The sequence below is a fragment of the Bos indicus x Bos taurus genome, chromosome 16 (assembly GCF_003369695.1).
Source record: "Bos indicus x Bos taurus breed Angus x Brahman F1 hybrid chromosome 16, Bos_hybrid_MaternalHap_v2.0, whole genome shotgun sequence".
Classification (NCBI taxonomy): domain Eukaryota; kingdom Metazoa; phylum Chordata; class Mammalia; order Artiodactyla; family Bovidae; genus Bos; species Bos indicus x Bos taurus.
In genome coordinates this window covers 3,469,899-3,486,274 of record NC_040091.1, presented here as the reverse complement: position 1 = coordinate 3,486,274, position 16,376 = coordinate 3,469,899, and the positions used below count along the sequence as shown (strand labels likewise).

General features: G+C 54.2%; 1 long non-coding RNA gene across 3 annotated transcripts in view; it reads right to left on the bottom strand.

Moving 5' to 3' along the window:
- Positions 1 to 3,728: 3,728 nt before the first annotated feature.
- Positions 3,729 to 16,376, bottom strand: part of LOC113906326 — a 49,554-nt gene continuing 36,906 nt past the window's right edge. The window contains exons 6-7 of one of the 3 annotated variants that reach the window (XR_003514844.1): positions 6,285 to 6,543; positions 3,729 to 5,964 (exon numbers count right to left, since the gene is read on the bottom strand). This is a non-coding gene — a long non-coding RNA (uncharacterized LOC113906326). Of the gene's footprint in view, positions 5,965 to 6,283; positions 6,544 to 16,376 lie in introns of those variants that run through there. The other 2 variants (XR_003514845.1, XR_003514846.1) reach the window with 2 other exon arrangements.

Genomic DNA, 16,376 nt, shown 5'->3' with positions numbered 1-16,376 from the left:
CAATGTCCCTGGCCTCCTGAATACAGGGAAATGTTCCTTCTCACAGACTCCTCACCATTTCCCTGTTCTAAGGACCAAAGAGTCTTCTTTTTTGAAAACTTTCTGTCCAGCAGTCAAGCAGTGCCCCACTGCAGTATTCCAAGCCCCAGATTTCCTCCCTCTCCCATTTCCAGGTACAGAAATAAGCAAGGGGGAGAGTCCTGTGCACCTCTTTACTTTGTTCCTTTATTGCTTCTCCTTCTGCCTGGGCTCAAGGTGTTCGCCAGTAGGGACTGCACATCTTATTCATCTGGTTGCCTCTGGGCAAGTCCAACTGAAGTGTCTCCCTCGCCCCAACAATCAGAGAGATAAACATTTCTTCCACATTTACAGAGACTCTCAAGCTTCCTTCAGAAGATTCCACACTGCCCAGTCTCTGATCTAATACCCTCACTCCAGGAAGTTCTCCTTTGTGTCTAACTTAAATCCTGTGTGCTGCTTTACTAAAGAAGCCAGCGGGGCCTGAACCTGGGGTCTGTGGTTCTAGACATGTGGGTGTGCTCATGTTGGGTGCTCAGGACTGTTTGTGTAATTGGTGGGGCAGCAAAATCAGGAGCACCTGGGGTCAAGCCAACCTTCCTTCTCCACTGGCCTTTATCCTGCACTCCGCCCAAGTACCTGGTGTGGCTGAGCCACTGGAGGTGAAAGAGCAATCTCTGCCCCCTCCCCCCAAGTCTCCCTAGGCTGAGGACTCTCTCAGTTAACACTTTCCAGGAGCAGCCTAGTGGGGTTCACCCCATTGGGACATCTCTCCCCGCTGCCCAGGCCCTACCTTCCCCATATAAGCCTGCAGACCTGTTTGCCTTGCAGTCTTGGAGTAAGGGCAGGAATTGGATGGCGACAGGATGTGAGGGAAAAACAACAAGCCCTTTATTTGGTCTGGGAACTTCAGGGAAGTCCTGGGGCTTCACAGTGTTCACCAGTAGGGACTGTACATCCCATTCAACTGTTTGTCTCTAGACAAGTCCGGTTTAAGTGTCTCCCTTGCCCCTACCCTCACGTCAAGGAAGTCCTTCCCTTTTCAGAAGAAATGCAGGCCTGGTACTTCCTTAGCATAAATCAAAACATACCATTTTTTTCAGCCTGGCAGGGTGGAGACATAAGAGCACAAAGCTAGAAAGTCGGGAACCCTTTCTAGCTGGTCTAGAGGTCTGATGCAAGCTTGGGCATTTCCCAGGCGTGGGTAACTCATCCTTGGTTTCCACATATGCAAAACAGTGATGAATAGCCCCTGTCCCCGCCACAGGGCTGTGGCCAACAATTAGATGAGATGGTGCGTGTGGAAAGCACCCTATAAATTGTAAGCGCTCTATAAATATAAAGCACCATTTTTCCTTAACCTTAGTTAGTAACACAACTCCGTTTTTCATCTACTTGCTAATCCCAGGGAGACCCTAGCAGACTAGAAACTACCAATCCATGGGGTTCTTTCCCAACCCTAAGACCCCCAGCCCTTCCCATATCTTCTCATTCTAAGCAGAAGACAGAGGTGAACTAAGCAGGAGGGTAGAGCCCTCATCCAGGAAGGCTCACCTTAACCGGGGGCATCAACTATAAAGATTTTGCTGTTGGAGACAGAGAACAGACTTCCGGTTGCCAAGGAGTCAGGGTCAGGGAAGGAAGGATTGGGAGTTTGAGATTAGCAAATACAAGCTACTTTATATAAAATTGATAAACAACAAGTTCTTACTGTATAGCACAGAGAATTACATTCAGTATCTTGCAATAAACCATAATGGAAAAAAAAAATGAAAAATGTATATATATATACAGAGAGAGAGAGATAGAACTGAATCACTTTGCTGTACAGCAGAAATTAACACAACATTATAAATCAATAATTCAATAAAATCTTTTTTAAAAAAGAGAGAAAGGGAAAGGAGGAAAAAAATGATTCTGCTGTTGGGAAGCACAGGGCTGGGAGTCCCAGCTGACCAAATTGGGATCCAGAGACTGGGTGTATCCGATAAGCCAGTGAATCAGAGGTCCTCCAGACCTCTATTTACAGGAGAGGAAGAGTTCCTGTGGTCAAGTCTCCGGGGCAGAGGAGGAGAACCCAGGAAATGGGCGTCTACGTTCTCTCTCCTGAGCCAAGCCGTGGTGACTACAAGCAAAAGCTGAAGGGCAGTGTTTTCATCATACTCGGGGCCCACGTGTGGGTTAAAGACCAAACTACAATGAATGGAGAGGACCCCACACAGTGGACTGCAGAATAAAGTCGCTCTTTCTTCCTACAGCAGTCTCAAGACTACTGGAGCCCTCGGCTTCATAAGGTCATTCATGAGCTCAGAGCCTTTCCATCTGTTGTTTCCCGTTTGCCAGGCCACTGTCGTTGTGCACGGTTGATGCTGGGTCACCAGCATGGCTGGAGGAGGAAAGAGCGTGGAGACTTCCCCAGCATCTCAAGGCCCAGACCTGGAAGGAGCTCCTCTGGCTCTGCGTTGCATTAGTGCGCACTCAGTCACACAGTCAGGGAGGTTGGAAAATGGACTCTAGCGTGCCATCACGTGCCCACAGCAATGCTGTTGCTGGTGGTAGAGAGCTAGCAGTCTGTGCCATGGCTTCGCCGGGGTTGGGCCACCACAGTGTCAGACAGCCTGGAGGGAAGCACCCACCGTGCTCCTGTGGGACGCACAGAGTGCTGCTGGTCACAGGGCACAGTGAGACACTGGACCTCGAGGGCGGGAGCCCCAGGAGGCAGCAGAGCAGAACTCTCCAGAGAGGCCCTCTCTCCACGGCCAGTGTGCAATGCAGAGTAAGAATGAGCTAAGAGCAGAAAAACCTACCCAGGGATGCCCAGGGACTCCCAAGCCTGCCCACAGGAACCTCAGCCCTGGAGGGGAAGTGGGTCTTCAGTCAGAGGGATGGGGCACAAGCTGGCAAAATGGGGGTCAGTCGTGACCCTTGACTGGGTCTCGTCAGCTGCTGGGACGTGGCTGAAAATGACACACCTTCTGGAAAGCTTGGACCCTCACAGAGCAAGGCTGAAACCACAATGAATGATGGTCCTCCTATAATCGTCCTGAGGCAGGACCCAGGATGGGCTCTCAGTCCGTAGGTAAGCACTGGTATTAATAAGCTCAGGACATTTTGGTCTGTGAAGGACACAATAGAAGCAAAACACCCAAATCCTATGATCCAGGAAGGGAGTCCCTTGTAAACCATTAAAGCCAAATCCCTAAGAGCACATGATCCAGTGTCTGGTTGCAGTTATCACCTGAGAGAGCTGCAGGAGTCTGAACGCGGTCGGAGCAAACAGGCTGGCTGCACGGGAGACAGGTGGCTTGAGCTGAAGGACGTGGAGAGCTGAGAAGGAAGGAGAGCATTTCAAGGTGGGCGGGGACAGGCGAGAAGAGAAAGGACCAGTGGGTGGGGTGGGCCCTCTGGAAATCGCCAGATCTTGTGATAAATGTTTTTCCTGAATTGTTGCTGTTGTTCAGTTGCTTAGGCATATCTGAGCTGACTCTACAACCTCATAAATGGCAGCACGCCAGGCTTCTCTGTCCTTCACTATCTCCCTGAGTTTGCTCAAACTCACGTCCATTGAGTTGGTGATGCCATCCAACCATCTCATCCTCTGTTGTCCCCTGCTTCTCCCGCCATCAATCTTTCCCAGCATCAGGGTCTTTTTCAATGAGTCGGCTCTTCACATCAGGTGGCCAAAGTATTGGAGTTTCAGCTTCAGCATCAGTCCTTCCAGTGAATATTCAGGGCTGATTTCCTTGAGGATGGACTGGTTGGACCTCCTTGCTGCCCAAGGGCTTCATGAGTTACCTTGTTCAATCTTTCCGGTATCACTCTGCGGTAGGTGCTGCTATCGCTCTCACCTTGGAGATGAGGAAGCCGGGAGATCAGAGAGGCTCAGCAGCTTGCCCCAGTCACACAGCTTGCTCCCCGGGACATGCTGGCAGCAGGGTCTGCTCTCAGCCTCCTGGCAGGGCCAGCAGCGGCATCAGAACTTCCCAGGCAGACTTGCCACTGCCCTTGGCAAACAGCCCCAGGGTCACACTGAAGGCTGGCGAGCGCCCCTTCTCCCAGCTCCCTGCTCGACGGAGCAGTCCGGGGCCTGCCCGCAAGCCTGGCGCCCTGCCTGCCTCTGAAGATGTCCTCAGTGGGAATCACAGCCAACGAATGTACCAGCAGGATGAGACGAGCTAAACGCTCAAGCAGTTCCCAGGGAACAATGCGGCTCTGTGAGCAGCCCGGGCCGGAGCTCAGCCCTGGACAGCTGACAGGAACTAGCCCCAGCGACCAACTTGTCCTGGGGACTCCTCCAAAGCCGTCCGTGCTGTGGCCTGCTCCCTGCACTCTGGAGTTAGGACATGTGCTTCTTGAGCCTTGGACCTCAGAGCCTCATGGCCAGCCTCCGTCATTCCCGCCTCTGCCTGCTGTGCTGGGAGACCCAGAGAAACAGCCCCAGCCGAGGTCCCAGCACACTAGCCTAGGCCCCCTCCTGCACCATCCGTCCCTCTGGGACCACATTCTCCCACATTCTCAGGGAATTCCATGCATATCTTACGCCCCAACCCCCAGACTCCCAGAGGGATGGTGTTCAGGCTGCTCAGGACTGAGGAGCTCTGAGCATGTCCCGGGCTGAAGCCTTGAGCCGGCCCAGCCCCCTACCAAGAGTGGACAACCTCTTCTCTGGGGCTGAAAACCTACCCCAGCATGCTCCCTCCTCTGCCTGAGCCTGTGATGGCTGGTTCTGGGCAAGGAGAGGGCAGAATCAGGATGCTAGGTGACCTGACCTTGGAGGGCTGAGAAAACACAGCAAGGAAGGCTTATTTGGGGAATAACTTTCTGGACTTATCGCCCAAACACAGCCCCTGGGGGAAAACTCGGGGAGACACCTTCCCCTCCACCATCCCTCTCTCCAACATGAACTGAGGGGAGTCCCAGCTGCAAGGCTCTGTTCTTGCAAGGGCTGCCCACACCTTGTGCAGGTTCAGCTCTCGAGAGTCAGGCATATTCCTCAGGTAGGAGGGCACCAGGACCCAGAGGGTGAGGGGACCCACCCTAGCCCACCAGCCCACAGGCTGCAGGGTGAGGCAAAGACCACAGGCAGAAAGTAACTGGGGAGTTTGTGAGGTGGGGGGGCGGGCAAAAGTAGGGGTGTATACATGCCCTGAGCCCCACTCTGTTTTAGAAAAGCAACTTGTTCAGCGCCCACATCGTGCACACGCACACCGACATTCACGCTCACACCCTCTCTGCTTGGCACCTCCCAGAGGTAGGAGGGGAAGGGGGTAGGGGCTCCAAGGCCCAGGTGTGACTAATGCCCTGATGTTTTGTTGCAGCAACTCGGGAGGAGAGCCTTCTTGAACCTAGTCTGCCACTTGGCTGCATCCCTGGGAGGCCAGGAGGGCAAGGCCTGCAAGTGGGAGCCCAACACTCCTGACTCCTGAGACGAGGGAGCAGGGTCATTGAGGTGCAGGGTGGCAAAGGGTGTCACTGGCTGGGGTGGGGCCAAAGGGCTGAGGGTAGCAGGTATTGGAGAGGTAATGGGTATGCGCGAAAGGCGAGGGGTCATGCCCCAAGGGAAGGAACTTGCCTTACAAGAGCATTTCCTTTTTGTCACGTATCCCCTTTTACAGGTGAACAAACTGAGCCTCAAAAATGAACAAACTGGCCCAAGATCACATGACCAGCAAACCCAGAGCCAGAATCTCAGCCTGAAGTCTTTGTTCTTCCCAGTACATCCTGATGCCTCTCATGTACCTGTGACATAGTCACTGACTTCAAAGAGCTACTGGGGAGACAGTAACTAGAAGACCTAGACCACCTCACCTTTGGCCAGTTGGGGTTCAGAGAGCACAGCTGTCAGCACTCAGAGAGAGGCCTGTGTGGTCAGCGGTGATGGGAAGGAAGAGCTGGGAGGACGGGACTGGCTGGTGAGTGATAGGTACCTTCTGGTTTTATTCTTTCCTGGAAAATGTGGGATAAGAAAGGGGAGATGTGGAGACCTCATTTTCAATTTCTTTGCAATGTCAAGCCCCTCTTGTGATCAAATTGTCTCGCTGCCCAAGCTAGACCCTGGAGGTAGGGCGAGACCCTGGAGCCAAGTTTGCCAGTGCCTTGTTTCTCCAGCTATCTCAGTTCTCCTAGAATTGGGAGGGGGTCTGGGTCCTCTTATACCCCAGCCTCTATACTCCTCTTGGAGGCAACCCCTATACCAGGCTAATACACGCTTGGCTTAAGGCCCCAAAGCCAGAATTGTGGTCAATGTGACTAGACTTGGAACTCACCCTCGCCTCACCTCCAGCCTCATTCGCTGGGTTCCCAGGGCAGTGGGAAGTGCCTTGAACACCCTCACCCAGCCCGCCAAGGTCTGGCCCTGAGCAGAATCTTCTCTGTCTGGCAGCTGCAGGACTAGCACACCGGGGCTCCCAGGCCCGACGCTGTGGGCCTGCTTGTCCCAAACCTCACGGCCAAGTGTCCAGGCCCCACGAGCAGGGAAGTCCTCTGCAGGCAGCACTCTGGATACCCGGTGTCTCTGGAGAGCCCCTGGGTGACACGGACAAGGGAGAGAGGGTCACAAAGCCACCTCCCACCCCCTTTGTGGAGAGAGGTCAGGCTGGAGGGCCAGGTTGGGGTCCTGGGTCGCGCTCAGCCTGGGCTCTGAAACGGCCTCACTGGGTGACCTTGGGCAGGTCCCTCCCATCTCTCTCTCACCTGTAAACTGAGACTTCTTCTTCCGCTCCTCATCTGAGGGTTCAGCAACATTCCCCTTCCTCTGGTCCCAGATGCTAGGGGGTCTTGGCCAGCGCTGATCTGACTCTCTCCAGACAGATCCTGTCCTCACTCTACAGCCTTCAGAGCCCCCCTTAGCTTCCTTCCGACATACTGCCTGCCAGCCCTGTGGCCGTGTGTGCTCTCGGAAGCCTCCCTCTGCCTGCTCTTCAGGATCGCGGCCTCACGGGGCCTGGCAGTCTTCAGTCTTGGTCGCCAGCACATAGCACAGTGCCAGGCACACGGCAGAAGCTCCGGTTCCCTGAGTTAAGACTGGACACAGCTTGGCGTCCCCGGCTCTCGCCTTGCCTCCCCTGTCCCCTGACCCGTCTCAGATCCTCACCGCTCTGTGCTCTGGCTTCCCTGAGGAGAGAGGTGCAAGCTGGCTTCTCTGTGGGTACCCCTGCAGCCCTGCCAGCTCCCGGGAACTCTGGAAACTGGTACCTGCAGGGCCAGGTCAGATCCTGCCACCGCAGGGCAAGGTGCTGAAGATTTTTCTGACTCCAGCCTTGAGGTGTTTGCTTAAGTTGCTGGGCTGCTCTGCCCAAAACATGATCCTGCCTGCACGCTTGGCCCAGGCCCCACGCAGGGCACAGGTACAAGAAGCCAGCAGGTGCTGATAAGGCTAGAGGTGGCAGGATTCGTCTCCTTCTTGAGGAGTTTACTAGTGTGGAAACTAGCTGCTCCTTAGCTGGACCAGCTCCAAGGTGACATCGTTAGAAGGGTACTTTGTGACTACTTTGGCTTTACCTGCATAACTCAGTAAATCCCCCAAATCTGTTTGGTATGAGCATATGTGTGTCTATACACACACCGCTCTAAGATCTGCTGAAGAATAGGGTGGAGCTCTGGTCAGATGGAAACTCAGGGATAGGCTTTAAAGGGAGAACCTGGGATGGAGTCGGGGGTCAGAGGCTTGGAGACACGCTGGGACCCCTCCTCTATAAAAACAGTGCTTCCAGGACAGTCCCTGTCCCCCTTCCTCCTGGGAGTGGCCACCTGGGGTTTAAACCTCAAGTCCCAGGTTCTGGCCACGATAGGCCCTTCTGTGTCCTCTCCTGGGGAAAGCCTTTCCCAACCACCCCCCACCATCGCCACAGCCTCTCCTCCGCATGGCTATGCTCCTGTGATTGCATGTGATGAGGGTCTCTTCACCTCGCTGTCTTCCCCCCAGAGTGAGATCTTCTCAGGGCAGGGGGTGGGCCTCGTGGATCTCCGTACCCCCAGTGCAGCATCCTGGCACTGGGCAATGGTTAAGTTAAGTGAATGAATGGATGGATGGATGGATGAATACAGTTTTCAACTCTAAGGGTAAGGTTGTTACCAAAGGAGAATCTGTATGCTCCAAGAAAGTACAGGGTTGATGCTGAAATGTTTTTACCATAAAAAATGGACAATGATTTAACAACAATCAGGACTGTGAGCTGCTGGGATGTTGATGTGCTTGCTCTTTGCCTCTTGCTCTTGGTTTCTGAGTCTGCCTCTTCTCTGTGTTGTCATTTCTGCCATCTGTCTCTCCCCACCTTTGTTTTCTCCCCACCTACCCTCTGTCTCATAATTTAACTCCATCCAAGATACCCCTAAGATGTCCTTTTGAGCCATCTGCCTCTCCCTCCTGTCCTCTGCTTCTCTAGCCTCTGATCTGGCTTTCCCCAGATTCTGAGGGCTCCGTCTATCTCCCTTGGTGACTTCAGAGAACCCTCTAGGCTCTATGCTTCCTGTCACTATTATAAAAGATCAACCTTCCCAGAATTTTGCTAAGACGGTTGGAGAAGGATTAGGGAGGAGCGTTAACAAGTTGCCAGCCCCATTCTGTAGGCCTCAGCCATGTTTATCCAAGTTATCTTGGAAGATATACCTGATGGGGAGGCTGAAAGTGTATAAAAGGTGGAGTCTTAAAAGGTGAATGTCATCCTTTGCTTTGTAGGTCAAAGTTAAAATGATAAAATGGACTAAGCATAGAATTTGAAGCCATAATATCCAGTTTGGATTTCTGCCTCTTGAATCCAAGCCTTTGTGACTTTGAGCAAGTTATTTCACTTTAGTTTCAACTTCAGTTTACTCCTCCTAAAAATGACAGTAACATGACTACATCACATGGTTGCTATGAGAATTAAACCAGATAACCTGTCTGAAAGCCCAGTGTCACTATCGAAAGTCAATCAGATTCAGGAGAGACTGACTCACATTAACAAAACTCACACTAGATCAATCGATAGACCAAAATGTCCGTGGGTCATTTAAAAGAGAGAAATGTACCTGCAGGCAGGCAGTCCTAGATGCTTCAGACAGTTGGACAGTACATTCTCTGCACTAAAAGAACCAAAGTACAACCGAAAGACTTCCCTCGCAGGCATGGTATCCCAGCAAGGGAACTTACCTGTTTATTCTTGGTACTCATGGTTACCTGGCTATAGGGAGAGTCTGATAAGGTAGCTCAGACTGTAAAGAATCTGCCTGCAGTGCAGGAGACCTGAGTTCAATCTCTGGGCTGGGAAGATCCCAAGGGAATGGCTACCCACTTCAGTATTCTTGCCTGGAGAATCCCATGGACAGAGAAGCCTGGTGGGTTATAGTCCATGGGGTCTCAGTTGCACACAGCTGAGCGACTAACACTGATAACTCATCTGTGCAAAGTTTAGACCAGGTCATGCTACCCATGCCCCTGGGCAATACGAGATGGATGTGCCAGTTCTGGACCTCTGACTCTGCTTTGTTTGAAGATTTCATCACACAGTCATTCACCCACTGCACAAATCTATACTGAACTTTTACTAAGTGGTAGGCACTGCATTACATGATAGGGATGCAGGAGTGAATGGAACAGGCACTGCCCTACCCTCCTCGTGGAGTTCACAGTCCTTGGAGAAAGACAGTAACTGAACACATAATTTCCATCCATTGTGACCAGTGCTTCATTACTATGATGAAGCAGAGGGAACCGTGGAACACAACAGCTAAGCCTGTGCGGGGGCCTGGGGAAGGGCTGCTGGAGGAAGCGTCCACACACATACCCTGCCTTCGGCAAGTGGCAGGGCATTCTCAGGCCAGCTTCGTTCAGGCCCCTGGCTACACCCTGACAACTCTGAGTGACCTTGGGTGTTACCCTCATCCCCAAGAGCAATGCATCTGCAAACTCTCCCTTGGGCTGGGCTTGCAGACAATTCATTCTTTCATTCATTCAACAAATATTTATCGTGGGACTTCCCTGGCGGTCCAGTGGTTAAGACTCTGCTTCCAATGCAGGGGGCATGGGTTCGATCCCCAGTTAAGGAACTAAGATCTCACATGCTATGCAGCAAAAAGAACCCTACATTTTTTATTGAATTCTTTTTATGTGCTGCAGCTAGCTCATTTCATCTTCTCAGTGGGACTTTCTCCTTAGCTTCCAGGGGGACTTACTGAAACCCCCTGTACTGATTCCAACCCATCTCAGAGCCTCTGTTGTCTTCTGGAGAGATGAGAGGACAATTCAGACTAACACAGTACCGCCCCAGATATGAGAAGGAAGGGGCTTCTGGCACCAGCTGGGGACTCCCTCTCTCAGGAAATACGTCAAGAAACTCCCCTAACCCACCTCTCTGCCCTCTCTGAGGTTCTCAACAATGCTCAGTGGGCATGGAGTGGGTGGGCAGCTCTAACCCAGAAGGCACATGGCAACATGAGCCGAGCCACAACCGATGGGCATTAACTCATTGATTGAAGTGACAGAGGCCTGTGACAGAAATGTGCAAGTCTTCAGGCCACCATATAACTGCTGGCACTCCAGTTTCTTGAGGGTCTTTACCATATCCCAAACCCCCATGCACCCCGCACACCCTACCTGGGAAGTTAGGAGGGCATCAATCCAGACACAGAACTTACAAGTGACTTAAGGTTGGGGATGGACCTGCGAGCCAGGTCTCCACAACTGCCCCAAACCTCTCAAAGGCCCTCAGGCCTCCCCAAAAGTGGCCTGCAGCCTTCCTCAGGGGTTTTCAGAGCTCTACTGTCCCCCTGTAACACCCCAAGTCTCCAACCTTCAAAGCAAGAAGCCCCAGGCCCCCTCCCCTTGGGTGGCCTCAATGCGTCCCCTTGTCCAAGAGGCCATGTGGCTTGACCCCAGAAGCAGCAGGACAGCAAGCTCGGAGAGGGGTCTGCTTTGACCCCTCCTCAGCCACGGCTGGCTGGCCCAGGGGAGCCAGTGGGGCCGGGGCCGCTGAATGTGACCTATTGTCTCCAGGGTGGATTTAGGAAGTGCCAAGCTCCCATCAAACAGCCCTGCTCCTTGGGCAAAACAAAAAAAGGGCTGTTCATTTGGGACCTTTCTTCCCTTATCTCCTTTTCCTATCTCCCCAGGCTTAGCTATGGTGTAGTGTTCAAAACCACTTCCCCTCCGAGCCAATCGGAAGCCGGGGCTCACCCCGCGGCCCTGAGGTAAAGTTATTTATAAACGCCTCCCTGGATTATTTGAGCAGAGCCCTTTCGCACACCTCTCACACACCTTTCGGCTGCCCGCTCCCCAGACACGCCTGCAGCCCTGCCCAGACGGCCCTGCTCACCCACCGGTAAGCACCAGCCAGGCGCCCCTTGGACTGGGGTCATCCCTGGAGGGGGGCGGGGGTGAGGGTCCGTGAGGGGAGGGATGACAGGGACCAGCTGGCCACGGCGGCAGCTGTTTGCCAACCTGAGCACCTGTGGGGAGCAGGCTCCGGCCCCCCAGGGTCTGAGAACAGCGCCCAGCCCTTTAGCCCTGAGAAGCCCCTGGGGCCCTCACTTCCATGTGAAGGTCTCAGCTGCAGGGCCAGGGGCCAAGGGAGTGTGCAGGACAGAAGCTCCAGCGGAGAGACCCGCCAGACCCCCAGATGGGGTGAGGAGAAACAGCTGGCTGCTTTGCACGGGCTTCTTCCCTTTGCAGACGAAAGACCAAAAATATTGGACCTTCCCTGGGGCGCTGGCCTTCGAGGCTGCTGGCTGCACCTCTCCTTCTTTGCAAGTCTTGGAAGCAGCAGGTTCTTAATGCTTGGCTCTCCAGTCTCTGTGCGACTGTCTCCCTGTCCTTCTGCCCCAAGGCGTTCTCTCTCACTTGTTTGCTTCTCCACCTGCTCAAGGCACCTGCCCCCTGTCCCCTGTGCCCCCTGAGTCCTGAGAGGTTGGAGGAGGTTGGAGGGCAAAGTGAGGCTTAGAGACAGCAAGCAGGGCTCCATCAGGCAGGCAGGCAGCAGCAGGAAGCGGCAACCTGACTCCCTGGTGAATGCTTCACTCGGGTTGGGCCAGCTCCTAACTCCTCATCCGACAGCTCGGAGGGGGCCCAAATCACCCTCAGGCAGGACCCCCACTCCTTCCAATGAGCTCACAGGGTCCCCAGGCTCGGCCAAGCCAATCTGTCATTTGAGCACAAGCTCCCCCACTTACACTTGACCGCACTGAGCCTGAGGACCAGAGAAAGACCAGCTTTAAGGTCATGCCCCTTGGGGAGGCACAGCATGCCAAGTAGGGCAAGCCAAGAGAGGCCTTCCTCCCAACGGCATCACTCCCACTGACACCCCTCTGGCACGGCCCTCCCGGCCTCTCTCGGCCCTGGCATTCGGGATCCGGCAAGACCCTCCCTGGGCAACACCAAGACTGGCACACACAGCTCCTTCAGCACCAGGATGGTCTCTGTGGGCGCCTCCCAGAGCCTGGGCGACCAACCTGAAGACTCATTTGTATGAAAGCCTGGGGGACAGAGGAGGATTCATTTTTATCTCCTGGTGTCCAGAGTCTTTCAAGGGATGGTCACAAAGCAGGTATTTAGTGAATGTGTGTTGAGCTAAATCAACCAACCCACATCTGATCCCAGGGAAGTCCCCGAGGGAATGAGTGACCAGGTCAGCACTGAGGAAGCTCCAGATTTCTTAAACCAGAACAGCGGGCCCCTCACTGGAGTCCTTGGACACCCAGCTGCTTCCAAGAGGTGCACAAGACTAACCCTAATCTCCATACAGACCTTCAGGAGCCTGACCTGAAGGGTTTCTTGCACCCATGACCTTGGTCAGGTCTCACTGCTGGGAAGTGCCTTCCTGCTGGAGCTGATTCCTCAGCCCAGCAGCTGTCTGGGGCCGAGAAAGCAGAGAGGGGGTTCGCGAGCTTAGAGATGAACAGTGGGATGGGGTGGGTGGCAGGGATTCCCCCCGGGGGGGATGCCAGGTCCTAGAACAGCCGGAAAGCAAGAAGGCAACACAGGGAGATTTCACGCTCTCCCCTAGCACTACTGGTGAAAGAATTGGCCTAGGGTAAAGAAGGGGTGGGAAATTTGCCTAAGAAACATGGAGGCAGTAGAGATAAAAGGAATGTTGATAAAAGGTCTTGGAAACTCACAGGCCTCTCCACCCACACTCCTTCATGCCAGAGACGCAGTCACCAGCTGAGACCCCAGCCCTCCTCTCCCATCCCCAGCTCCCACCACACACACCCCAGCACCCAGCCTTTCCCTCTGGCTCCCACCCTGGGTGAGACGGGGAGGAACCAGCAGCTAGAGCAAAGGGGAAGCCTGAAAGTGACCTTTCCTCTGCCCAGGACACAGTGATCGCCCAAGTAGGGACCAGTGATAAGACCAAGGTGGGTTGGCCGAGCTGGGGTTGTTCCCGTGCCTGGCACGTGTGCACATCAAAGGACTCCCCTCCAGTCACACACACACACACCCGCAGGGCTGAGGAGGAAGTCAGCCTGGGCCACAATGACGGGATCACCCCCAGGCCACTGACACCCCACAGACGGGCTCTGCAGCTCTCTGCTCCCCAGGTGTCCTGCCCTTCTGAAATGACTTTCATTTCATTTCATTCTGCCTCTCACCAGTCCTGGAAACTTTCGGAGGAATAAGGGCATGGGGAAGGGCGGGTGGGAGGCAAGTAAGAGCAGAGTGGAAAAAGAAGCCCAAGAAAGGCAGAATGACCTGCCTGAGGTTACAGAGGCGTGATGAAGAGACCCCTCCAGGGTAATCGGAGTGATTATAAGCACAGTGCAAATTTGTTGCTCACATACCATGGCCGGGCACCGTTCCAAGCCCACAGTATTCCCATGGGCACTGTAGACAGACCTTGTCAGAAATACAACTGGGAGGAGATTACAGTGGGCTTTCTTTCGAATGAGCTCACTGCAGGGGGATTAAGATTCTGAGGAAGAACCCAAGAGGAGTGTCTGCTCCGTCTGTGCACTCCTGATGGAGTCCAGTTCCCTCTGTCCCCACCCCCAGCTCCTTAGCTCTGCAAAACCCCCAATCCCCCTTGCCCCAGATGTGACCCCAGTCCCCTGCCAAGCCTTGGGGACTGTCCAGACACCCACCTCTCCTGCCCTCTCTCTTCTCTTCTCACCTTCTGCTGCCCTTAAGCCCCACGCCCCCCTCTAGGTCCCTCCGGTGACTCAGGACCTGCCTTCCGTGCATCCACACTGGGGAGGGGCGGGGCACCCTTTTGTTCCTCCATACTGTCACATGGCACCTGCTGTTTGTCCCTGATCCAGTGGGGGATGGGGGGCTCTGGAGGGGCCCACACCGTTTGATGGGAGGCAGGCTGGGTGATACATGCCTATGGCAATAGAGCACTTGACTTTTTTCAGCCATGCTGACATCATTTGGCAGGGCTGTGTGTTTGTTTAACCAGGGATCAAGTCTTCGGGTTCCCTACACCCCCTCCCTTTCTTGCTCCCTCTTTCACCTTCGTACCCCAACCAGGCATTGTAGGAGCCCTTTCTGGGGGTCCCTGGGAGGCCCTGGACTCTCTGAGAACCCCGGGAGCTATCTAGGAGGGGTGGCTCCCACCACGCTGCCAGCTCACCGTTTTCCGTCTCTCCCTCCCATCCCCCTCTCCTCCAGGCCTGAAGGACTGGCTGGGGATGAAGTAACCTCCCCTCTGAAGCCCCACCCAGCTTCAACCCCTAGTCTTGGAATTAGGAAGTATGACTGGGGCACCTCCTCACCAGGAGCTGGGGCAGCTCAGGGGGTTGCAGGTTTCTGCTCTGTCTGTCCCTGTCCTGGGAAAGTCCAGGCCCGGGGAGGAGCCAGAACCTCCCACAGAGCCCTCAGGAGGAAAAGCAGAACCTGGACATCCTGTATCACTGGCTGGGATGGAAGGTCACGGGGTGTCCGATACCACTCAGGGATGCCACAGAGAAGAATCAGGGTCATCTCTGAAAAGTCTGGGACCTTTTCAACAGGAGCACTTGAGTTGGAGTCAAAGGCCTAGCTCAAAGTCCCACCTCTGAGACTCAGTTTCCTCGTCCACAAAATGAGAGATTTGGACCTGCCTGGTCCTCAGGTCCCCTTCTGAACAAAGCTTTCTGAGGCTGACAGGCTGCTGGGCTCTCATTTTTATACATAGACACTCAGGATTGGGAAAGCTCCCAGGGCCTTCTTCCCTTCAGCACCCATGTCTAGATGAAGACAAGCAACATATGGGGAGAGAGACAGATCTTACATTCCAGTAAAGGGAGGGATCTTTTCTCCTCTGTCAATGGGAACTCCCCTAACATCTAAGCCCCATCTGTATAAAGCCTGCCCACAAGGGCGGAAACAGTCCCATGTCATCCAAATTCATCTGTGCTTTCGAAAGGATTTCCAGCACCAATGCCCCCTTTCCTGCTTCCCTTTGCCAGAAGCCAACAGTGGTGTGCAGGCTGGAGGGGTCCAAAGAAAGGGGTTTTGAGGAGAAAGAGATCCCAGGCCAGGGTGTTCAGGAAGGCATCAGAGAAAAGGAGGAGGAGGGCAGGGAGAAGGAAGAGAGGGAGGAGGAGGAACCTAGCAGGTCTTAAGACTGGGCAGGGCTGAGTGAGGGCAGAATGAGTCAGGGCATCTCAGGTAAGGTGGAAAGTATGGACGGAGCCCCAGAGGGAAAACTGAGGAAGCTTGCTCAGGCGGGGTGAGTGGACAGCCCAGATACAGAGGGCAGATGCAACCTACAGATCTACTGAGTCCACCAAAACAGAGTCAGGCGACGCACAGACAAACATGCCAAAATAAGGAGTCTGGACTCGATCCCCTCCTAGACGCGAGGAAGCTGAGAGTTTCTGAGCTGGGGGTGTGGGCTGGGGAATTGGTCAGAAGGCTAATGCAACAGTCCAGGTGTGAGATAAGACCTGGGAGTGACACCGGAAGGAAATAGCAATGGGATTTGATGGGCTGCTGCCCATCAAATGTGGAGGCTGCAGGAGGGAGAGGGCAGGGACAAGTATGCCGGGTAGCGAAAGGTGCGACTGAGGACATGAGGGAGCCAAGCAGGCAGGGGAGCCGGGTGAGTGGGTTCTGTAGGATCAGATACTGACCATCCTCTCCCCACCCCACAGGCATACCCCTAGAATGCAGAGCCTCTGGTATCGCTGCATGCTGCTTGGCATGGAAACAAGATCTTCCATTGCCTCCTCTTCCCTCTCCTGGTGCAGCCCCCTTGAAAATCCCGGCTATTCCTTTATAAGTGGTCCGTTTGGTGGCCAGGCATAGACTCCCCAAGTCTCTGAGTCTTCCTCTGAAGCCAGGCTGGAGCTTGGGGTCCCTCCAGAGGGTCATGATCCCCACTCATTTCTCCCACAGAGCCCACCAGGCAAAGCACTGGGAAGGTTGGACCCTTCCAGACCCAGTGAGAGGGTGGGGTGGGGAG